At 50.5% G+C, this 9,480-nt stretch overlaps 1 pseudogene; it reads right to left on the bottom strand.

Moving 5' to 3' along the window:
* Positions 1–4,678: 4,678 nt before the first annotated feature.
* On the bottom strand, positions 4,679–5,246 carry LOC147978746 (uncharacterized; annotated as a pseudogene).
* Between the last annotated feature and the right edge of the window lie 4,234 nt (positions 5,247–9,480).

The raw sequence follows: 9,480 nt of genomic DNA, 5'->3' as shown, positions 1-9,480 counted from the left end.
CTAAGGCGATCGCGGCTTTCAAGCTTGCTATCAGGCCTTCGTACTCTGCTATGTTGTTGAAGACCTTCTCTCCGTGCTGGAAGCAGAGTTGCACGATGTAATAGAGTTTGTTCGGGGTAGGAGACACAAGCACTGCGCCAGCTCCTGCACCGTGTTGGGAGAATGCCCCATCGAAGTACATGACCCAGCCGTCCGGTGCTTCACTTCCCGGGGAAAGTGACCGGTCTTCGCCTGCCTTGAGACCCGACGCTTCTGCCCATTCTGCCACGAAATCTGCAAGTGTGGCTCCCTTGATAACTCTGGTCGTGCTGAATTCTAGGTGAAATGCCTGTAGCTCAATGTTCCATTCGGCGACCCTTCCAGCGGAGTTGGGGCTCCTGAGCACTCTTTCCAAGGGGTATGCTGAGACGACCTTGATGGGATGTCCTTGGAAGTAGTGGCGCAGCTTGCGCGAGGCCACTAGTAGCGCGAGGAGGAGCTTTTGAGGCATGGGGTACCGTGCCCTCGCCTCCCGTAGCACTGTGCTAATGAAATACACGGGGTGCTCGACGAGGTTGAGGGTGCTGGCACTGCTTGCGTCCTCCAGAGTTCGAGGCGTCTCTTGAGACGACGGAGCTCCCAGTGCTTGGTCGCCTGAAGGGGCCTCTCCTGCTCCGGGTGCGTTCTCCTGCTGCGGCTGTTCCTTCCCGGCTGCGGTTGCGGCCTTCGCGAGGCCCTCCTGGCTCTGCTTTGCTTCAGTTCAGACGGTCGATGCGGCCTTGGCACAGCGCTCCTCCCTGACCGCCACCAGGGCTGCGCTGGCGGAGTAGGGGGTGGCCTCAAGGTAGAGCACCAGGGGCTCCCGAGGACGCGGAGCTACCATCACTGGCGGACTGGTAAGATACCTCTTGAGGTCCTGGAATGCCTTGTCGGCCTCTTCAGTCCATTCGAAGGGCCCCTTTTTCTTCATTAGCTTGAAGAAGGGCAGGGGTCGTTCCCCCAGCTTGGAGATGAAGCGCCCCAACGCAGTCACACGCCCGGTGAGCTTCTGCATTTCTCTGAGGGTCCTCGACGGGCTCATATCTTTGACTGCCTTGACCTTCTCCAGGTTGGCCTCGATGCCCCTGTGGGATATGAGGAAACCCAGGAGCTTGCCCGAGGGGACTCCAAATACGCACTTCTCCGGGTTGAGCCATAGGTCCACTTCGTTGAGGCTGGCAAAGGTTTCTCCCAGGTCCTGTATCGGGGTTCTTGCCTCATGAGACTTCACCACAATGTCATTGATGTAAGCTTCAGCGTTCCTCCCGAGCTACCGGCCTAAGGCGATGTGCATCAGCCGCTGAAAGGTCGTGCCCGCGTTGCGCATCCCAAACGGCATGCACGTATAGCAGTACACTCCACACGGGGTCAGGAAAGCTGTCTTCTCCACATCTTCTACCGCCATCTTGATCTGGTGATAGCCCGAGAAGGCATCCAGGAAGCATAATAGGTCACACTCTGCGGTGGAGTCGACTATCTGGTCGATGCGGGGGAGCAGAAATGGATCCTGCGGGCAGGCCTTGTTGAGGTTGGTGAAGTCGACGCACATGCGCTCTTTCCCCCCTTCTTTGGCACGACAACAGGATTAGCTAGCCAATCGGGGTAGCGGACCTCGCGGATAACCCCTGCCGCCTCTAGCTTCCGGGTCTCTTGAACGATGAAAGCCTGTTTCTCAGTAGACTGCCACCTTGCCTTCTGCTTCATGGGGCGTACATTGGGGCACACGTTGAGGTGATGCTCTATCACTTCCCGTGGGACCCCCGCTAACTGATCTGGTTCCCACGCGAACACCTTCTTGTTCGCACGCAGGAACCTGATTAGGGCCTTCTCCTGCTCGGGCTCGAGGTTGGCCCCTATGGTGAAGGTGGCGCCAGTGGACCCGTCCTCGTCGACTGGTACCTGCTTGGTTTCCGCCTTGTCTTGGGTGAACATCTGCTTCTTCTTAGCCGGCGCAGCCCTGAAAACAAGCCGGAGCACCTGCAGCGCCTCCCTTGTGTCTCCTGACACGGTGTGGACGCCGCTGCTCCCGGGCATCTTCATGAGGTTGTACGCCGGGTGAGTTGCTGCCATGAACCGAGCCAAGGCCGGATAGCCGAGGATGGCGTTGTAGGGTAGGCCGATGGCGGCGATGTCGAAGTCGATCAGCTCCGTGCGGAAGTTGTCACAAGTGTCAAAGGTCACTAGGAGGCGGATCTGTCCCAAGGAGGCGGTGGAACCGGCTCCGACGCCCGAGAAAGGCCTGCTGGGTTGGAGCCGCTCCAGCGGCACGTGGAGTAGGCTGAAGGCCTCCATCGAGAGCACGTTGAGGTCGGCACCACCGTCGATGAGGGTCCTGGTGACTGCCACCTGGCAGATGGTGGGGGTGCAGAGCATCGGGAGCACGCCCGAACCAATGGGGTTGAAGGGGTGGTCCTCCGAGTCGAAGGTTAGATCGGCCTCGGGCGCCACCCAGCCCGGGGGGCTTCTTGGCGCTTGGAGGCGGTGCTGATCCGGTGGGCGAATGGCTTGACATGATGACTCAAGAGTGGTGCCTGGGAGCCACCTAGGAGAGCTGCGACGACGGGCGGCGCTGGTGCAGTGAAACGGGCGAGGAAGAGGTCGCGCAGCTCCTCCCAGGAGGTGACAGAGGCCGTCGGCAGGTGGAGGAGCTACACACGTGGGATGCTGGTGAGGGCCATGGGTAACCAGTTGGCCCTCACCCGATCGTCGCCTGGCTCCGAGGACGGCCTCCTCGTACGCCAGCAGGAAAATCATCGGGTCTGTCACGCTGTCGTAGCACGGCGGCATCTCGAGCCTGAACCTGCGCGGCCACTGCACTTGCCGCAAGGCGGGGGCCAAGGCCCGGAGCCCCCTTGCCCCAGTGTCGGCATCCGTTGCTGGAGCGGGCGGCACGTTGTCCGCCATGAGGGCGGGATGTGACACCAAATGTCGGATTTCAGGTTCCGGCAGACCCTTGAGGTTCGAACACTGGGGTGCGTGCAGAGATCTCTCCCCTACCGATCTACGTCTGATCCTCTCGTGCGAACTAAGATGAAAATGATGAACAACACAAGAGACACGAGGTTTATACTGGTTTGGGCCACCGTTGTGGTGTAATACCCTACTCCAGTGTGTGGTGTGGTGGATTGCCTCTGGGGCTGATGATGAACAGTACAAGGGAATAACAGCCTCGCGAGAGGTGTTCTTGAGCTGGTGCGATGAACTGCTAGGGTGAGTTCCGTCGCCTCTTTCTCTCTCTCTCCTAGGGTTCTCCCAGGTCCCTCCCCCTACTCTGTGGTGGCTAGCTCTATTTATAGAGGCCCTGGGCCTCTCCCCAAATAATGAGCGGGAAGGGCACCAACACTTGGCCATTTTGAAGGGGAACGTATAGTACAAGTTATCTTGACCAAATGTGGTCTTCGGCTGCCAAAAGCACTCGTGATGATGCCGTCTTGGGCTCCACGGTGACCTCCGTCCTGCCGCTCTGCTGGTCTTGGTCTTGTTGCACCGGAATGGCAACCTTTGCCTGATGCCTTGGCCTGTGCTTGCCCCCTTTGCACCAAAGGGGAAACAAGGACACTGCGCAGGCCGGCGCCCGCCTGGCGCCCGTCTGGTCTCGATCGTCATGGCTTGCGTCACGGGTTCCTCGCGAGGTACCCCTGCCTTGATCTCTTCGCCTCCTCGCGAGCCTGCCTGATGAGGCTGCCTCTGAGGAAGCTTCCTGTCGTCCGCCCCGCGAGGCTTGGCCCCTCGCGAGGGTCTTGAGCTTGAGCTGATGAAGATGGGCCGCACTGGGCCCCCGCTTGAGCCACGCCGCAGGCCGCAGGCAGGCAAGTCTGGGGACCCCCGTTCCCAGACCACCGACAGTTATCACTTCATAATCGACGGGAACGTCTCCTCCCATTGGACGCACATCGGCGGATGAAATGAAATAAATTCAGGAAAATGAGAACATGATGTCAAATCTAGCACTTAAACCCTGGTGGGCTGGGGATACCATTGTCCTCATAGCCATCCAACCACAGATTGGTTCGCGGTTTCATCATTATTTGTTTGTTTTATTTTAATTTTTTGTTTTTCCCATCTCCAGTTATTTTTATCTTTTTGTTGCTTTTCATAGTTTTGTGAGCGAATTGCTTTTAGTTTTTGTCATCTCTTCATTTTATTTTCAAAAAATATACTGATATATTTTAGATGCATGAATTTTTACTGAACTTATAAATGATGTAAACACTTTAACTCTAAAAAACTCTCTATCTACCATAAGATGCTTAATCTCAGCTATCAAATGTCCGTACGCCGACCTAGAAAGACTATCCCGAGTCATAGCCAAGAGTGCCTAGAAGAATCTGACTGGACGATGATGGGTAAGGTACTGTGTTGAGCTGCTAGTGCCATACCCTGCATGATTGCATGCAGCTCTGCCTCCAACGTCTCATTACAGTTAAATAAGCAATGATAGGCCGCAAATATGACGCTCCCATAATGTCTCCTCAAAATCATCCATCCGCGATTTTGCATTGAAATATCACTTAAAATTTCAAATTAAAGTGCATCATCATCATAGTTTCAAATCCCTAACAAAAGTGCATCATCATCATCATAGTTTCAAATCCCTCTATCAAAAGTGCATCATCCCAATCAAAGTTTTTCACCCTAGAAATTAAAATGCACATGACTATCATTCATGCGGTTCATCAACACCACCGACGTTGTGAACCATGGTACGGTCATCATCATCACCGGCTTCTTTGTCGACGTTGTGAAGCGGTGAAGTCTCGTTGCCGGGAGCACCACCGGAAGCACGTTCATTGCCCCATGCCGGTCATGTTGCCTATGAAGCCACCTCCAACGCCAGTCATGTTGCCGCCATAGCAACCTCCGAAGCCACCCATCATCTTGAAGCCACCTCCCATGCCGGTCATGTTGCATCCGAAGCAACCCCCTATGCCACCAAAGCCACCTTCCATGTTGCCACCGAAGCCACCTCCCATGTTTCCGCCAAATGCACCATTCATGGCACCTCCCATCATGTTCATGTAGCCACCCATGGCACCTCCCATGGCACCTCCCATGCCTCCTCCCATCATCATATTCCTCATGAGCATTTCATCGCGACAAAGTTCAACATAAGCCTTTGCCTTGGGATCAAGAGTAGATGTGTCCATAAACATAAACTTGAGTGCCTTCTCCTCGACCATCTTCATCTCCTCGGCCGTGGCCTTTTTCTCCTCTTGTGTTGCGCTCATCGAAGTAATCCTTGATGTGTTGCCAATAGGTGTTTACTGTTTGGTCACTTCCAACGGATGCATCTTGAGAGACTTTCTTCCATGCGGTGCATATCAACACATCCTCCGCATTGGTATAATTTCCACTTCTTCCCTTCGCAACAAAGCCCTCATCATCCATGTCAAGATTGTCATCACCATATTGGGTTTCATATTCTTGTGACACATACTCGTGCGACACATAATCATCATTTGCCACATTTGTCGCGTGCATGAAAGCTTCATCATCAAGACTACAATTGGACGTACAAACATTCAACATTACCAAGCTGCCCTAGTTTCTTCGACCTCCTCCGGCAAGCAACCGCAACATCTGGGACCTTATATGGAAAGCTGACATCCCACCAAAAGTCAAATTTTTTGGTTGGAGAGTAGATACCAATACCCTGGCCACACAGCGGAACAAATGCAAACACACTATCATTCCAGATGCCACTTGTGTGATCTGCGGCAATGGAGAGGAGGATGAATTTCATGCAGTGGTTGCTTGCTCGAAGAGCAAAGTGCCGAGAAAAGCTTTGAGAGATATATGGGGGCTGCCTCACGAAAAGGAATTCAGGTTTACAGGGCATGGCTGGCTGCAGGTGCTACTGGATTCAGTCCCAAAGGATTTGCGTGCAAATTTTTTGCTCCTGCTGTGGAGATGCTGGCACTTGAGGGATGACTATGTCCATGGATCGGGTAAGGAATCGATTTCAGGATCAATACTTTTTCTACAAAGATACGAGGAGGAGTGGATGAATTCTTCTTTGAATGTGATGTCAGAGTCAGGAAAGACAGGTGAAACTCTTGCCAGCCTACACCCTCGCCCCACTGTTGCTCGACGCTTGCACTGGACAGCCCTAGTGCGAGGATTGGTGAAAATTAACTCGTACGCCTCGTATTTCCTAGATAGTGGCCGCTGCTAGGAGGGGGCTATGTCTCGGGATTACCACGGGCGCGTGCTCTTGTCTGCCCGCAAATTACTGCCCCTTGCATGCAGTGTGGAAGAGGCCAAAGCACGGGCTGCCTTGATTGGTCTGCATGCTTTGGCAACAGTGGGGCGAGGGTGTAGGCTGGCAAGAGTTTCACCTGTCTTTCCTGACTCTGACATCACATTCAATAGTCAACGCACTCATTGCTGATGGGACTAGCAGGCTACCATGCTATGGTGCCATTCTGGACTGAAAAGCGGTGCTTGCTATCTTCTCGGAATACAGAGTCAGTTTTGCCCCCCGGGAATGCAACCTATTGGCCCATGAACTGGCGACTGAAACTAGACAAAAAGAAGACCAGCTGATAATTGCAAATGTGCCTGATAGATTAAGAAATCTAGTCCACTCCAACTGTAATCCTGCCTGAATTTTGTACTCTGGCTCTAAAAAAAAGTAAAATAACAGTAATTATTTCAATATCTCCATGCCAAAACCCTCTACTTTTCTCACCCTTTAGACCTCACAAGAAGCTCCATCCACCTGGCTAAGCTGTCTGCTGATACGTCCATTTTGTATCACACTTTTATATTGACATTTATTGCATTATGGGCTTACATATTATGATACAATATTTATACCTTTTCTCTCTTATTTTACAGGATTTACATGGAGAGGGAGAATGTCGGCAGCTGGGATGCTGGACCGGAAAGGAGCAAATCTAAGAGACATGTTCTGCACAACTCCAAAAGTCCTGAAAATTTACGGAGAATTATTTTGAAATATATAAAAAATATAGGGCAAAGAAATACCAGAGGGGGACCCACCAGGTGGCCACAAGCCCGGGGGGCGCGCCCTACCCCTGGGCACTCCCCTAGGGCTTGTGGGCTCCCTGGCAAGTCTCAGGTGCCCATCTTCTGCTATTGAAGGGTTTTGACCTGGCAAAAAAATCATAAGGAAGCTTTCGGGACGAAGCACCGCCTTCTCGAGGTGGAACCTAGGCAGAAGCAATCTAGGGCTCCGGCGGAGCTGTTCTGCAGGGGAAACTTCCCTCCTAGAGGGGGAAATCGAAGCCATCATCATCACCAACGATCCTCTCATCGAGAGGGGGTCAATCTCCATCAACATCTTCACCAGGACCATATCCTCTCAAACCCTAGTTCATCTCTTGTTTCCGATCTTTGTCTAGAAACCTCAGATTGGTACCTGTGGGTTGCTAGTAGTGTTGATTACTCCTTGTAGTTGATGCTAATGAAGGAAATATGCCCTAGAGGCAATAATAAAGTTGTTATTTATATTTCCTTATATCATGATAAATGTTTATTATTCATGCTAGAATTGTATGAACCAGAAACTTAGTACATGTGTGAATACATAGACAAACAGAGTGTCCCTAGTATGCCTCTACTTGACTAGCTCGTTAATCAAAGACGATTAAGTTTCCTGAGCATAGACATGTGTTATCATTTGATGAATGAGATCACATCATTAGAGAATGATGTGATGGAAAAGACCCGTCTGTTAGCTTAGCATTATGGTCGTTTAGTTTTATTGCTATTGCTTTCTCCATGACTTATACATAATCCTTTGACTATGAGATTATGCAACTCCCGAATACTGGAGGAACACCTTGTGTGCTATCAAACGTCACAACGTAACTGGGTGATTATAAAGATGCTCTACAGGTGTCTCCGATGGTGTTTGTTGAGTTGGCATAGATCAAGATTAGGATTTGTCACTCCGAGTATCGGAGAGGTATCTCTGGGCCCTCTCGGTAATGGTCATCAGTATAAGCCTTGCAAGCAATGTGACTAATGAGTTACTTGCAGGATGATGCATTACAGAACGAGTAAAGAGACTTTTCGGTAACGAGATTGAACTAGGTATGATGATACCGACGATCGAATCTCGGGCATGTAACATACCGATGACAAAGGGAATGACGTATGTTGTTATGTGGTTTGACCGATAAAGATCTTCGTAAAATATGTAGGAGCCAATATGAGCATGTGCTACCTCTTGAGCATGCGTTGGTTTTCCCTTGAAGAGGAAAGGGTGATGCAGCAAAGTAGCATAAGTATTTCCCTCAATTTTTGAGAACCAAGGTATCAATCTAGTAGGAGATTACATGCAAGTCCCTCGTACCTGCACAAACAAACAAGAACCTCGCAACCAACGCGATAAAGGGGTTGTCAATCCCTTCACGGTCACTTACGAAAGAGAGATCTGATAGAGATAATAAGATAAATATTTTTCGTATTTTTGTTGTGTAGATTGGAAAATAAAGATTGCAAAACAAACAACGATAGAAATAGCAAGTTTATAGGAGATTGATATGATGGAAAATAGACCCGGGGGCCATAGGTTTCACTAGTGGATTCTCTAAACATAGCAAATTTTACGGTGGGTGAACAAATTACTGTCGAGCAATTGATAGAAAAGCGCATAGTTATGAGAATATCTAGGCATGATCATGTATATAGGCATCACGTCCGCGACAAGTAGACCGAAACGATTCTGCATCTACTACTATTACTCCACTCATCGACCGCTATCCAGCATGCATCTAGAGTATTAAGTTCATAAGAACAGAGTAACGCATTAGTCAAGATGATATGATGTAGAGGGATAAACTCAAGCAATATGATATAAACCCCATCTTTTTATCCTCGATGGCAACAATACAATATGTGCCTTGCTGCCCCTGCTGTCACTGGGAAAGGGCACCGCAAGATTGAACCCAAAGCTAAGCACTTCTCCCATTGCAAGAAAGATCAATCTAGTAGGCCAAACCAAACTGATAATTCGAAGAGACTTGCAAAGATATAGAATCATGCAGAAAAGATTTCAGAGAAGAATCAAATATTGTTCATAGATAATCTTGATCATAAACCCACAATTCATCGGATCTCGACAAACACACCGCAAAAAGAATTACATCGAATAGATCTCCAAGAGAACCGAGGAGAACTTTGTATTGAGATCCAAAGAGAGAGAAGAAGCCATCTAGCTAATAACTATGGACCCGAAGGTCTGTGTTAAACTACTCACACATCATCGGAGAGGCTATGGTGTTGATGTAGAAGCCCTCCTTGATCGATTCCCCCTCCGTCGGAGCACCAGAAAAGGCCCCAAGATGGGATCTCACGGGTACAGATGGTTGTGGCGGTGGAAATATGGTTTCGTGGTGCTCCTGGATGTTTTAGGGTATATGGGTATATATAGGAGGAGAAGTAGGTCGGTGGAGCTGCGAGGGGCCCATGAGGGTGGGGGGCGCGCCCTCC

This window comes from Triticum urartu, chromosome 3A, assembly GCF_056163025.1.
Source record: "Triticum urartu cultivar PI428250 chromosome 3A, HENAU_Tu73, whole genome shotgun sequence".
NCBI lineage: Eukaryota > Viridiplantae > Streptophyta > Magnoliopsida > Poales > Poaceae > Triticum > Triticum urartu.
This window is presented reverse-complemented; position numbering and strand designations above follow the sequence as displayed.